General features: G+C 39.4%; 1 protein-coding gene across 1 annotated transcript in view; it reads left to right on the top strand.

Moving 5' to 3' along the window:
• The window catches only part of RIMS4 (regulating synaptic membrane exocytosis 4), a 40,568-nt gene that overhangs the window by 18,386 nt on the left and 5,392 nt on the right, over window positions 1-16,790 (top strand). The window lies entirely within an intron of this gene.

Below are 16,790 nucleotides of genomic sequence, written 5' to 3'. Positions count from 1 at the left end.
AGGGTGAGAGGTAGTGTGGGGGGTATCAGTGACTGGGTGAGAGGTAGTGTGGGGGTATAAGGCACAGAGATGGGTGAGAGGTAGTGTAGGGGGTATCAGTGACGGGGTGAGAGGTAGTGTGGTGGTTGTATCAATGACAAGGAAGTTCTAGCAGCTAAGATGGTGCAGCTTCTCTGAAGAAGTGGGTTTTTAGATGTTTCTGGAATGGTGAGACGGAGGGTGAAAGCTGAAGGTTCAGTGGAAGTAGATTCCAGAGATCTGGGGCAGCACGAAATCTTGTAGATGGGAAAGGAAGAGGTGGAGTGAGGAGGAGAGCCTCAGCCCATGGGAAGAACATAAAGATCGAGTAGAGGAGTATTTGTTTATGACGGCAGAAATGTACGGAGCAGCAGTGTTATGGGGGGGGGCAGTGTTATGGAGGGCCTTTTATGTCGGTACCAGGATTTTAAATTTAATTCTAAAGGTAATGGAGAGCCAGTGGAGGGATTCAGAAGGGGAAGCTGTGTTGGTGCCTTATTATTCTTGATTTTGTGAAGACCACACAAGTGATCTCCTCAATCATTCTTGGTCTTCATGCACACCGGATCCACTCTGTGCTGGGGCAGTTGTTCCTTCGGCTTGCCCTAGCAATGCCATTTCTGTGCCAACCTCTCATGTCCTTGCGCAGGTTTGTGGCGATACAACATCAGTCTGTCACCGGCCACATGTTAGACAGCCAGAATTTAGTCAATCAAGAAAAACTAGCAATTACTGCGTTACCATCCAGAAAATGATGTTGGTCGGAGGCATAATTACATTTCCCATTGATTTTTTTTTTCCAGCAATTTATTCAGATATTGATGGTGAGCTGCAGCTCCATGGACAAATTAGTTTCAATAATTGTCATTCACAGAGTGCAGAAAATATAAATGGGTGGGTAATTTTTAGTTAATTTTTCTTGTCATTTGTTTTATAAGTACCAGCATATTCCATGGTTTGTACGGTTTTGTCTGAGTGATTGGGTCTTAGTGTAGGGGCAACATTGGTTCTAGTTGGTTGATGACAAATTAGAACATACTGTAAAGATAGAAAGATCACATGATCTCTATTTTTTTCAGGTTTAACAAACTTTCTAAATTAAACGTACTTCCCTTTTGGGACAGGTCCTAAAAGCTCTGTATTCTTGACAAGATGAAGGGGAAAGAAAGAGACCTTTGCCCTACTAAGCATGATGTTTTATACCCCTTTACATTAACAGTTAAGGTATAAGTTCTGGCTGTGTATGGTATGTTTGTTACTAGCACTCAAGTTGCATTCAGACCGTGTGTGTGTGTGTGTGTGTGTGTGTGTGTGTGCGTGTGTGTGTGTGTGTGTGCGTGTGTGTGTGTGTAGGAAAGAATAACAGCATGACAATGATTTCTTACATAGAGCAAGACCTCAAGGTTTCTTTGGTGGAACCACATAAATGGTTTTATCCTATTGGATCTAGTAAAAGGAATGTAAAAATAATGCAACAATTTGTATTTAAGAAGAAGAAAACGTAGAGGTTACCAGCTTGTTTAAGCGTTTTCCGTTGGGTACTATTTGGTTTTTAAGAATAGATCAAGTTTTATAGTGGAAACAAATAAGCCAATAAGAGGAGGTTTTCAGCAGAAATCTAATCTATACGGAGCCCGAAATAAATTGTGTGATGCTAGTTTTTGTTGTAAGAACGCGTTTTTAGAAGCAATCTTTTTAGATTACGGAGAAATTAACAAAGGCGTCGGGGAAGCGAGTGAATGATATTTAGCAGCCGTGTAATGAAAGGTTACATTTAAACGCAACTTCAGTGGCTGAGCCGGAATTAAAATCCATAAAATCAGTGGTGTGAGAAATGAGAGAGATTATCGTGCCACGCGAGTATCGAACTCTGGGTTAAGTCTCGCTCCTCGTCGGGGTGAGAAGCCGCGTGGCACGCGGTTATCTATCCATCTAATTCCATGCGTGCTTAGGAATTAATATTGCTTTATCTTGAACTGTATATCAACCAACACTTGATTCTTAACCGTCTCTTGAGTCTTAGCAGTGCTCCAGCATTGCCTCTCCCACCCAACCATTCTACAAAATGATTGCTGCGGTGTTCCGAGTTCCGTAGGGGTTCCGGGTAACGTAAGGAGTGCCAGACGATCGTGGGTAGAGTATAAAACGCATGGGCAGGTTGGGAGTTTCCCCTTTAAGTTTCTTGTTAATTTACATTTTATGATGGGTAAGGAATAGAACCCGATTCCAAACAATGTAAAATGTGTTACACAAATTGCGGTATCTTAAGTAGGTAAACCCTTTTGAAGCATGTCCATCTTTATTCCCGGTTGTAGGTACTGAATGTTTCGTTTTCCCTGTACATTACTTTTAATATTCACTCTATAAATAAACTGCTGAGGGTAACCACACGACCGTTTATGAGCCGAGTTAATATCTCTGGATTGTATGACGCCGGTGGAATAAATTGGACGTGTGCATTATTTAGTAGCTGGTGTTCATTAGGCTTTTTCTTTCATACATTCCTGATGACTTCATTTCATTTCAAGCAGTTTGTTTTTGAGTGATGTGATTTCCCACTATAGATATTTTGATGTCATGCATCATTTAAAAAAAAAAAATTGACCGGTAGAAAGTATGGAAGTAAAAGTAGGTACGCCGATTGAAAAGGAAACATTAATGGGATTTGAAACGACTTCGCTTGACTTGTTCGCTTGACATGACTTTTCCACCTTGGGTGGTCCCATCTTGGATTCAGCTTTATGCCTATACAATGTTTAGATTCCTTCGCTGTATTGAACACTTTTGCTATTTGTTATCCACCCCCCTCTTAGTAAAACGTCCTTCCATTACCCCTAAGCCTCTGTGACCTACAATTACTGCAGTGAGAAAAGCTCCAGTAGATGTTACGGTTATTTTATCTCCATGTTTGGTTGGAAGTCCGGTGTTTTTCTATTCTTTGCGCTCGGGGCCGTGAGCGGTTTGTTCGGATCTCACGCGCTGCTCGATGTTTTATGTCGGCCGTGAATAAACCGTTCCTGGATTTCAAGAAATCAGCATGACTACCATATTGTATTCCTTCAGCAGGTCTTCTCTTGGTCATGTTAGAGCGGATCATTTTTTCTTTGGCTATGATGATCAGCTGTTGTGTCCAGAGGTCCATAAATGGGCCGTTTATATTATTTTAACATTGTTTTTTATTGACAGTTTATATTAGAAGGGTTTTGAAGGGCCGTGACGCTGAACAGCCACCTTGGTGAGTTTCTGCCCAGCGTTGACTTGGGATTTCTGTTTAATGTAATGAGTAAGATGTGAATGTTACCTGCTGTGGGGAAAATAAAGCTCATTGCAGCTTGGCTTATGGTGGTTTTTCCTTTTCTGTATTTGGACTCTTAAAATGTACTGAATATTTTAGTTTTTATTATCTTTTCATTCTTGTGCTATAGGGGCAACTCATGAATGAATCAAATTATTAGTAAAGGCTTTGTATTATAGAATACATATTGCTGCTATTGGGAGGGTCACCCCGAAGCCTCCAGACATGGCAGAGAACGTAACGGGAGACGCGTATGAAGATATAAAACACACTTTTTCTGGTGAGTGGGGAAAAATGGGCAGATTTTCCCGGTCACTCATACTCCAGTAACTTAATATGTATTTCAATGTCAAGTAGTCATAGTCTTAATTGTTTTTTTTTTTTGCGTTATTGAAATAGTTAAAAGTTAGGATTTTTTTTTTTTTTTTTTACTTGTTACTACTCTGAGATCACTAGCTTGTATGCTCGCTCATCAAATTATCCTGCTCGCCAAAGCAACCTGAAGTCTTATCTTTGCCAGGTTATTGATTAAGAGCTGGTCTTCAGGGTTGATGAAGGGTTGGGTAAGCAAATAACGGCCAACAGGGACTTTTACACGAAAAAAAGAAAAAAATGACAGTAACATAATATGCTTTCAATGCCTTCTGGGAAAGGCAGAACTTTAGCACACAATTTATATCTAACCGTACGTGAGTAGTAGACGCCAACTTGTTCTGTAGCGTTAGGTCCTGGCTTTTTGCGTCTGAGCAGAATTCTTTCTTCAGGCAGCGTTTGTTATCGAGGTCTGTTTCGTAAAACCGGCGCAGTACAAATGAGATTAATATGAAGGTTGCTATTGGATAATTATGTTTATGGATTGCATTGAAAAATCCATGATTTCTGTAGTAGGTTGAGTGGCTGTGGAGTCTTTATAGATCCTGTAGTTTAATTAGAGGGTGGGGGGGGTCAGCCTGTCAGCGCTCAGACCACACACCGCATCAAATTGGTCTGCATGGCCGTCGTCCCAGAAGGAAAGATGATGAACAAGGAAGCCCGCGGTTTGCTGAAGACAAGCAGACTGAGGCCGTGGATTACTGGAACCACGACCTGCGGTCCGATGAGACCGAGATAAACCTATGTGGTTCAGATGGTGTCAGGCGTGTGCGGCGCCAACCAGGCGAGGAGTACAAAGACGAGCGTGTCTTCCCTACAGTCACGCATGGTGGTGGGAATGCCATGGTCTGGGCCGGCATGAGGGCCGCTGGCATTGGGGGGCTACGGTTTATTGAGGGAACCATGAATGCCAACGTGTGCCGTGACATACTGAAGCAGAGCGTGATCCCCTGGTGGCAATAAAAAAAAAACCAACATTTTAAGAGGTGAATAGTAATATTAAGGAATCTTCTATCCAATGATAATCCTTTATTATTTACCGTTTCCGTACACTGCAGTAAAAACCAGAGGCTGAGCTCAAATAACAATATTTTGGGGGATATGTAAGAATTTAAAGTGCAATTTTGGAGCAAACTCATCAATAGAACATAGTAATTAATTTCTTCTGTTAAATTACCATAATCTTTCTCTAAAATCACCTTTGTAGCTCTTACCACCTATACAGACTATACAGCTAATTAGCTTAATATACATTCCCAGAATACCACGGAATTCATTAATTTACGACGGCCGTTAAATGTCAGATAGCGAGATCTACTTCACAGTGCAAAAAACATATTGAGAAACCAGAATCGCCTGGGAAATAAGCACTAGAGGTAAGCACTTTCAGATCAGGTGATGTAACGCTCTTCTGGCGAGGTATCTGTGTGTCTTTACCTGTAGCGATCCGTTCCGGAATACCGTTTTATCCTAGGGGATCGCTGCGGCCGCCTTAAGGGCGCCCAAATGTTAACTCAGCAGATGTGACAGAAGTGATATATTAGCTGCTCTCTAACGCTGCCTACATAAATGCAAAATAAATTAGCGAGTATTTGGAGGCTCGTAACTTGACACAATTCATCAAATTTTGTCAGAGCGTAAAAATAGATCTTTAAATAGGTCACATATAACTCCGCGCTCCAGAGAGACCTGAAAGCTCGAGCGCGGTCCTTATTCTTCCAAGCTGTGTTTCTAAATTCCGTATCCCTATCGCGAGCGCCATAATATCTCTACGGGGTATTGGAATAGCGCCGGTTTATACAAAGACAGCTTTACCCCTAAATTCACGGTTCTAACGAATCTGTAACGAGGCACGAGCTGTGGCTACAATAACCGGACGCTGAAGGCCATGGGACAGACGCGCTCCTCGCTCCACGCATCGTAATTCAGGTTCAAAAAACACAAGTCCATAAAGTTTAAACTTGCTGTTGAGCCAAAAGATGGCAAAAAACCCAATCTGAATTTCCAATCGTCCTCATAACCAGCTGTATAGAATCTACTATAGACTCTGAAAGCACAATCTCTGTATTTCGTTCCACATCCTCTGCTTTAATAAAGCTTCTTTTCTTCATGTCTGAAAGGATGATCTCTTGCTCTTTGTACTCATTTTAAGGAACGCCCTGCGTGTAAAGTTATCTGTGAATAAAACCGTTTCAGATTTTATTTAGAAGAAGAAGAAATATCCAAATCTTCCAGCTGACCCTTTTTAACGTTACAGCTGCAGTTACAATAAACAGTAACTGATCAGCCATAACATCAGGACCACCTGACGGATATTATGTAGGTCCCCCTTTTGCCGCAGAATCCGCCATGACCCATCGCGCATGGACCCCGCTAGACCTCTGAAGGTGCGCTGTGGTACCCGGCACCAAGACGTTGGCAGCAGATCCTGTAAGCTGCGAGTTGGGGTCTCCATCGATGGTGCCGCCTGTTCTTCAGGTAGGCGACGCTGCCGGTCATCCATGTGATGTAAAAGAAAACATTTCCTCAGACCAGGCGCCCTTCTTCCATTGCTCCACGGTCCATTCCTTTTTGCTCGCGTGCCCATTGTAGACGTTTTCGGCAGATTTATTGATCAAAAAGCATTTTGGAATAATTAAGACAATGAAATATCTGTAATATATTATACACTACTGTTCAAAAGTTTGGGGTCACTGTATATAAGGTGGTAAAACAAATTAGCAAAAGACAGATTTTAAATATTCTGTTTTCCGTGATGATAGATTTAAACACTTCATATTTAGTTCTGATTTAAGTTCTATCCAATTTCACATTCTTTATTATTCCAGAAACAGACTTGAGTATGAGTAAATACTACTACTACCACCACTACTACCACCACTACTACTACCACTACTACTACTACTACTACTACTACATGAGTATTACACGGGAGCAGAATTATTACAATTACCGGTATAATAATTCATTTCTCTGCTACAAGATGCATAAAGGAGGTGTCGGGGGAATTTAGGAAATCTGATGTCTGTTTTAGTGCCTAGAATTAACTAAAAGTAATGAACGGGAGAATTAATGAAGATGGCTTCTGCTGGATTATTCGGAAACCAAATCTCCACAAGAAATCAAATTAAATCCTCGTGTTGCAAAGGCTGAAAGTCCATGACTCCCAAGATCACTAAAAGCTCATTATCAACAACAAATGTAGAATGTGTCTCCAAATGTAGAATGTGTCTCCAAATGTAGAACGTGTCTGCATGCGCACAGCTGTGCCGATGCCGTGTGGTTAGTATGTGTGCAGACAGAATTATGTAAAACACTGAATGTTTGGTGTTGCTAATTACTTGTTTTCAATTCAGATCCCAGAAGACGTTTGCTATGCTGTACTTTCTTTCATCTAAGAGTTAATTTATCATGGATCCGCACCCCCCCCCTGTATATTTTAAAGCGATTCTCCTAGATTTAAACCACATTTGTGGATATTACGCATGCGGCATAAGATAGCTCTGTGACTTGGGTTGCGCATGGACCCCATAGACCATAAGACCAACATTATTAAGCCGTGTACCCTGCGTTCAAATGGGAAGAATCTGATTTAACCAGAAGTTAAGGCTTCCATAGTAGGATTTGATATTATTATTATTATTATTATTATTATTATCGTTTATTTATATAGCGCCAACAGTTTACGCAGCGCTTAATACAATACATATATTCAAGGGGTCTGACGAGACGAGAATCGACAGACTGAGACAAACCGATACATTCGGTGGAGAGACTCGGCTCCCAAGCTTACAATCATGGATCTCATGGCACAGACGTTTACTGCGAGACTATGAATCGTTATCGCTTGCCCGTTGTTCTGTGTGTATGATTTAGACATTGTTTTGTCGAGTGGTACACTTTGTGGCTCTCGCACATTTAGACCTAAATAAAAATCCTTAAGGGTGGAAGGGAACACCAGGGAGACGTCTATGACCAGAACATCTATGACTTCATTTATGCACTATGTATACTATGTATATATGTGTGTGTATATATATATGTATATATATTTGTGTGTGTGTATATATTTAATATATGATTCCTTAAATGTTTATTATTAATATCCCATTGCTCATAAATCTCCCAAACAATAGTACTGAAGCCCGGTAGTGTGGTTCATTTCTAACAAATTTACCCCATCCAGCGTGTCTTTTGTACGTGGCACGCATTTAAGCCAGAACTGCTGAATTTCCTGCTGTCGTAGTCGAGTGGACATTTTTATTTCCATGGCAACCGTGTTCTCAAAGCCTTTATCGCTGTATACCAAGAGGCGGGGGGGGGGGCTCTTCGTAGGTACTGCTAATTAAAATGTTAGCAAGCTGTGTTCGTGCATGTTCGATGTATCACACGTGGCTTACCGGAGACCCTTGCGATTAACAATACAAAGTAATTAGTGGCTCTGCGCTTAGGGTGATGCAGGTTCTCACCCCTAGGCGATAAGAAATCAGAAAGCTATAAAAAATATTGGCAAATGCAGGCATATTAATCGGTTTTTTCTTTATTGCTGTTAACTGTTTAGTTATATACAGTCTATATGTCCTGTTTATGTGGAGATTACGCTTTATAATTAACCCTACTTTAGTTTATTGGGAGAAACGGCTACGGTTAGTACTGGGTAACAATTACCACTTTATCATATTCTAATATCTATACAGTGTGTTCCAATATCAGTTTGTAGTCTAGTGTGTTGTGTTGTGTTGTGTTGTATTATTCTACAAGTCTGGAAAATCTCACAACCCATTGAACCATCATCCAAACCCAAAAAACCAACCAGACAAAGGCAGAGCGGCTGCTGAACCTTTTACTGAAAATTTACAGTTTCTATTATTCCAAAATGCTTTTTTAACGATTATAGAAGCACCACTCCATCAAATTGTAACAAAATGTAAAGACTGAGTGGCTATCGAGCGTCTCAGCCCAGTTAGATCGGTGGAATGGCGTTTGCAACCATTAATCTAGCTGTGTCTACAGATGGCACGCAAGTAAAAGTCTAAGGCTACAGCAGACGGCCATCATCAATTAGGCAAGTTGTGCCTCCAGCCAAGTTGTTGGTCTTGCCCCTGCACGAGACTACAACCTGACCTTGTACCCGCATTTGTGACACAGTGGGCCCTTGTGGGGGTCCTTAGCTAAGCGTTGTGGTCTTTTGTCTCTAGAGAGCGGGTTAGGGCATTGTGTGTGTGTGTGTGTGTGCGTGCGTGTGCGTGTGTGTGTGTGCGCATGTGCGTTTCCGTGTTGGCTCTGCTGCTTCTTTATGTCCTTTTGTTTAACATATAGCCTGTTTTAAATCCTTTTCCATAAGCAAGACAAATCATTCCCATCTCATTGTCAACGAGCGACTTCAATGCCGCATACAACACAATCTCTGTCTAATCAAAAGCATCTCTTATGCAATGTGGCATATTTATAAATAAGAGTATAGCAATTAACAAAATGCTACATTTGGAGCGATCTCTATAAATAAATAATGGAATGTTCTGACTCTTCGTTCCTATCCGTTCCCTGCGATTGAGGAGTCTAGGGCAGCGTGGGCAGCGTGGGCAGGGTGGGCAGCGTGGGCAGGGTGGGCAGCGTGGGCAGGTGTAGTCCTCAGTGGTCCTCAATATAACTCCCATTATCCTTCACCATCAGATATAACAGATGGAATAATAGTGTTGCAATTCCTGATATATCTGCAGTAATGTTACAAAGTAATTTTTATATATAAGTTTTTACTTACTATTTACAGAACTACAGTGCAAAATCAAATAAAATGTACAGCATAAGCAGCTGTTCCTCCCTGTCCTTGTTCTCTATAAATTGAATGTTTTCATTCTAGCGGCGGCCGCCACCACCTTCTGTAAGATTGAACCAATAGTTTTATTACAGCCAGGGGCGTACCTAGAGTATTTGGCACCCGGGGCGGATCCTGTAAGTGGCACCCCCCCCCCAAATATAAAAGTTTAAATAACATTTAACAAACATAATAGTGCTTTCTTTAATAACCCTAACAAATGAGTGACAAACATTACAAATTAAGTACTGGCTAAGCAGCTAAAGACACTATAAACTAAAAGAAATTCTGATATTATAATCAGGAGTCACCATAACATTGTTCTCTTTTTATTTAAGCATTTGCATATATAGTGGTGTTGCCATGTCGACTCATGATTATATATACCATATGAACCAGACACTGACTGCGGTATAGCATGACACATATCACTATATACTGAGCCAGGCAGTGACGGTGGTACAGCATAATGCCTATCACTCTATACTGAGACAGACATTGACGGTGGTGCAGCTTAAGTAATTTCATTATATATTGAGGCAAACATTACAGTGAAACAGCATAACTCCTATCACTATACACTGAGCCAGATACTACAGTGGAACAGCATAACACCTATCACTGTAACTGAGCCAGATATTGATGGTGGTACAGCATAACCGCTATCTTTATATACTGAGCTAGACACTTATAGTAGTACAACATAACTATCATTATACACTGAGGCAGACATTGACAGTTGTGCAGCACAACTGCTATCATTATATACTGAGACACGCGCTGACAGTAGTACAACATAACTGTTTCCATTATATACTGAGGCACGCGCTGACGGTGGTACAACATAACTGTTAATATATACCGAGGCCCACATTGCCGGTGATACAGGATAACACCTATCACTTTATACTGAGCACACATTGACGGTGGGGCAGCGTAATCCATATCACTATACATTGAGCCTGACATTTACAATAATGCAGCATAACCCATATCACTATATACAAAGCCATTGATGTGGTGTAGGCCTACCACTTCAGTGTCTGGCTTAGTATATAGTGGTAGGGGTTATGCTGCATTATTGTAAATGTCTAGATCGATGTATAGTGATAGGGATTATGCTGTACTGCCCTCAACTGCAGATCAGGGGAAGACTGTGAGAGTCAGTACAGCCTTCCCTTCTTCTGACTGCACCGTGACATTGGGAGGTCCTCTCCCCGTAATCATCCCCAAAGTCGATTTGTCCCCTACGTCACTAAACCACAACTCTCTTTTAATTACTCCCTGTAGTTCAGGTATAGATCAAATAAACAACACATGGAAACAGCACGTGCAACTGAATAAGACATAAATATCCTGTATTTACAGGTATACATAAATAATGTATGGAAACATAGCATTGCAGGTATAAATCAACAGAACACACAAACCCAGCATTGCAGGTATAGATCAACTGGAAATCACTCAGCACTGAAGGTATAGATCAAATAAACAACACATGGAAACAGCACCCCAGGTATTGATCAACTGAATAAGACATACAAATCCTGTATTTGCTGGTAAACATAAATAATGTATAGAAACATAGCATAGCAGATATAGACCAACACATTAACACACAAACCCAGCTTTTCAGGTATTGATCAATTGGAATTCACATAAAAACTCAGCATTAAAGTTATAGATAAAACACCCTAAATTACAGGCATAGATCACAGATTGCACACCCCAAAGCCAGCGTCCACATTGCCCACATAGAACCTGACCAGCACCCTGCGGTGGGGGTGCAAGGCCTCTGTCTCCCAGCTCTGCCACTGTACGGAACAGTATAGAGTGATGGGAGTTATGATGTACTTTAGAGCATAATTATAATGAAAAAGACATTGGAAATGGTACAGCATAACACCCATCACTCTCACACATTTACCAATCAACACTTACAATCCACAGATTCCACAAATACCAATCCACAGATTCCACACATACCACACATACCAATCCACAGATTCCACACATACCACACATACTAATCCACAGATGCCACACATACCACACATACTAATCCACAGATTCCACACATACCAATCCACAGATTCCACACATACCAATCCACACATATACCATACCACAGATTCCACACATACCATACCACAGATTCCACACATACCATACCACAGATTCCACACATACCATACCACAGATTCCACACATACCATACCACAGATTCCACACATACCAATCCACACATATACCAATCCACACATATACCAATCCACAGATTCCACACATACCAATCCACACATATACCAATCCACAGATTCCACACATATACCAATCCACTGTCACTGTCACTGTCACTGTCACTGTCACTCAGTCTTAATGAATGATTTCCTACCTTCTTTTCTACTTCCTTTCTTCTTACAGCAGTCTTTTCTTTTTACAGCAGTCTTCCTCTTCGCTCCTCTTCTTCTGTCTTCTTCCGGGTCAGAGGGCACTGTGGGCGCGGCTTCAGTGCCGCCGGGGTTTGTTGTCAGATTCCGGCGGCACTGAAGCCGCGCCCACAGTGCCCTCTGCACAGCAGCAGTTGCCGCGCGGATCGCAAGGGAGCAGAGTCGGAGGTCTTTAACAGACCTCCGGCTCCCTTGAGTGATATTAAGCCGGTTCAAGGGAACCGGCTTAAAATCACTCAAGGGAGCTGGAGGTCTGTTAAAGACCTCCGATACCGCTCTCTTGCGAGCCTGCTCCTCCAGCGGCGGACATTACTGTCCGTCTCTGGAGGGGTGCCGGGTGCCGGCAAGTTGGCACCCCCCTGATGAGCGGCACCCGGTGCGGACCGCCCCCCCCCCGCTAGGTACGCTACTCATTACAGCTATAGAATTTACATGATTACTTCTAACTATACGGCCCTGTGATATATATGTGTGCTGTATAATGATATATATGTGTGCTGTATAATGATATATATGTATGCTGTATAATGATATATATGTGTGCTGTATAATGATATATATGTATGCTGTATAATGATATATATGTGTGCTGTATAATGATATATATGTATGCTGTATAATGATATATATGTGTGCTGTATAATGATATATATGTATGCTGTATAATGATATATATGTATGCTGTATAATGATATATATGTATGCTGTATAATGATATATATGTGTGCTGTATAATGATATATATGTATGCTGTATAATGATATATATGTATGCTGTATAATGATATATATGTGTGCTGTATAATGATATATATGTATGCTGTATAATGATATATATGTGTGCTGTATAATGATATATATGTATGCTGTATAATGATATATATGTGTGCTGTATAATGATATATGTGTGTGCTGTATAATGATATATATGTGTGCTGTATAATGATATATATGTGTGCTGTATAATGATATATATGTATGCTGTATAATGATATATATGTGTGCTGTATAATGATATATATGTATGCTGTATAATGATATATATGTATGCTGTATAATGATATATATGTATGCTGTATAATGATATATATGTGTGCTGTATAATGATATATATGTATGCTGTATAATGATATATATGTATGCTGTATAATGATATATATGTATGGTGTATAATGATATATGTGTGCTGTATAATGATATATATGTGTGCTGTATAATGATATATATGTGTGCTGTATAATGATATATATGTGTGCTGTATAATGATATATATGTGTGCTGTATAATGATATATATGGGTGCTGTATAATGATATATATGTGTGCTGTATAATGATATATATGTATGCTGTATAATGATATATATGTATGCTGTATAATGATATATATGTGTGCTGTATAATGATATATATGTGTGCTGTATAATGATATATATGTATGCTGTATAATGATATATATGTGTGCTGTATAATATATGTATGCTGTATAATGATATATATGTGTGCCGTATAATGATATATATGTGTGCTGTATAATGATATATATGTGTGCTGTATAATATATGTATGCTGTATAATGATATATATGTGTGCTGTATAATGATATATATGTGTGCTGTATAATGATATATATGGGTGCTGTATAATGATATATATGTGTGCTGTATAATGATATATATGGGTGCTGTATAATGATATATATGTGTGCTGTATAATGATATATATGGGTGCTGTATAATGATATATATGGGTGCTGTATAATGATATATATGTGTGCTGTATAATATATGTATGCTGTATAATGATATATATGTATGCTGTATAATGATATATATATATGCTGTATAATGATATATATATGTGCTGTATAATGATATATATGTGTGCTGTATAATGATATATATGTGCTGTATAATGAAATATATGTATGCTGTATAATGATATATATGTGTGCTGTATAATGATATATATGTGTGCTGTATAATGATATATGTGTGTGCTGTATAATGATATATATGTGTGCTGTATAATGATATATATGTATGCTGTATAATGATATATATGTATGCTGTATAATGATATATATGTATGCTGTATAATGAAATATATGTATGCTGTATAATGATATATATGTATGCTGTATAATGATATATATGTGTGCTGTATAATGATATATATGTGTGCTGTATAATGATATATATGTGTGCTGTATAATGATATATATGTGTGCTGTATAATGATATATATGTGTGCTGTATAATATATGTGTGCTGTATAATGATATATATGTATGCTGTATAATTATATATATGTGTGCTGTATAATGATATATATGTGTGCTGTATAATGATATATATGTGTGCTGTATAATGATATATATGCGTGCTGTATAATTATATATATGTATGCTGTATAATGATATATATGTATGCTGTATAATGATATATATGTATGCTGTATAATGATATATATGTGTGCTGTATAATGATATATATGTGTGCTGTATAATGAAATATATGTGTGCTGTATAATGATATATATGTGTGCTGTATAATATATGTATGCTGTATAATGATATATATGTGTGCTGTATAATGAAATATATGTGTGCTGTATAATGATATATATGTGTGCTGTATAATGATATATATGTGTGCTGTATAATGATATATATGTGTGCTGTATAATATATGTATGCTGTATAATGATATATATGTGAGCTCTCAGGTCTTGGGTTAGATGATATCGATGAGAACCATGCAAAAAATGATAGTTGAAGAACTGGCCATCTGTGAATTGACTGCCTGCATGTTAATTAGTATGTAAATTAGGCAACACTTATTCAAAACGGCACGCGATACCATTTTAAACCATGTAAATAAATTGCTGCGGCCAAAGAAGCCAAAATGTCAAACTGTGAAAGTACCGGTAGTTGCATCGGCTTTAGGATTCACTGATCTTCTGCTTGTGTTTGAAGCGAGTAGAGACTCAGTTTAACAAAATTTAGATGTAATCTTTAAAATGAAAGGAAGCGTAAAGATTTATCCTCTGAATTGCAAAGGCTTGAAACCATAAGCGTAAGAAGTGGCATAATAAGGGGAGGGACCCAAGCTCCTCCCACACACCATAACATACTTTGCACACGCGAACACCCTGTAACATACTAGCAGTTACGGTACCTGGTGGCTCAGCCTCCGCTGTTAGGGTTTCCCAAGGATCGCATTGTTAACGTAGCAGCACTGCGGGTTCTGTAAACTCCGCATATGATGGGCATGAGGTTTGTATGATATTAGAAGAGGTACCTGTTAGACGAATCTTTTATTAGGAAATCAGCTATAAAACTCAGAGAAGACAAAGATAAATCGGAAAAAAAATTGTCAAGACAGAACTATTGCATCATAAAGCACATGACTTTTGCACTTGGCACACAAGTAACTTTAAAGATAGAATAATTATTGTTAATTGATCTATAGATCACCATTCTGTTCCGCGCCGGTGCAGGACGAGTAAACGGGACGTAACTAGCGGTGCATCGCATAGCAGTTGTGTAAACGCTTGCAGAATAGGTTTTATCTTGGATCTTGACAATAATATTGAACGGTGATTACTAACCGCTTGCTTCACGTGGTGACTTGCGTGTGGTGATGCCAACGTGCAGACCTGGCTGATTAAGACTCACTTGACACCTGTGTGCTCGTTGAAGAACGCTAAGTGTTTTGCTAAGCATGATTCCAATTGATTCTGCTAATTAATGGCTGCCAATCAAGTGCGCCAGGTTTCATTTTATTGCACTTCTGTGAAATCCCTCTCATGTAAATTGCTTTTTTTGTCGATGATTCCGGTCTAAGCTGGAGTGCAGAAATATAGAAAGACCATCTGGTTGTGCTGGACAGAAAAACTGAGTGGAGTAGACATCGGGGAACTATAGCGATTCATCCATACCACGCAATTACCCCGCTCTGCCCTTTTCTGTCTTATACGTCGCTGTACAACAAACCTCAATCTGCCCTTAGCCGCCGGTGTGCTCTGTGATAATGAGATCATGAGAATAACTGTAGCCGTTCAAAGCCAAAGTACTCCGGGACTCCTGCGCGCTGTCGCCGCTGTCCGCGGTGCTGAAAGATACCCCAGCGTGTTACATGTGCTGCTCTCTCACTACACCCATGCTATGTATTATTCTTTAATCCTGTAGAATGTGGAATCATTCATGGTTTTTACGGAAAGACTTGCCACGTGATACAAGAACAGGCGCTGATAGGTTGTTACCATAGAAACTGCTGTTTTTATGTAATCAAACCTTCAGTGGTAAGAATAAAATGACAGATCTGTTATATATGAGTCGTTTCCTTACTATAAGAATGGAAATCTTTTCTTAAATACAGAATTCACCTTAAATCGTTTGTACTTTAAAAAAAGATTATCCTCTGGTTTCACCCGGCTGTACCGTAAAATATTAGTTCATTGGGTATTTATTATTAGACACCGCATTAGGTACCTTTTTATATCAGATTCCATAAATATGGGAAGAACGTCTGTCACAATGAAGACAAATCTAAAACTCAAAAAGTGAAGAAATAAAGCGTTGGCAGCGTGATTCTGTTCCTTAAAGGGAAGCGAAATGGAACTGCACATTTTTAGCATTTGTTTCTACAGCTGCCTGGTAATTACACCCTGCAAGTCGAAGATGCGGCTGAAAACCTGTGGATATGAAATAATTGATGCATGCAGAGCAATTTATCGCTACAAATATCAGTAATGGGGGTAATCATCATCATAGTAAATGAAATGTTGATGTCGGAAAGGTCAATTGATGTTTTATCATCATGCATTAAGAAAGGGAAAA

The sequence above is a fragment of the Spea bombifrons genome, chromosome 13, assembly GCF_027358695.1.
Source record: "Spea bombifrons isolate aSpeBom1 chromosome 13, aSpeBom1.2.pri, whole genome shotgun sequence".
NCBI classification, from domain to species: domain Eukaryota; kingdom Metazoa; phylum Chordata; class Amphibia; order Anura; family Pelobatidae; genus Spea; species Spea bombifrons.
The sequence above is the reverse complement of the archived record's forward strand: the minus strand, read 5'-3'. Positions and strand labels throughout refer to the sequence as shown.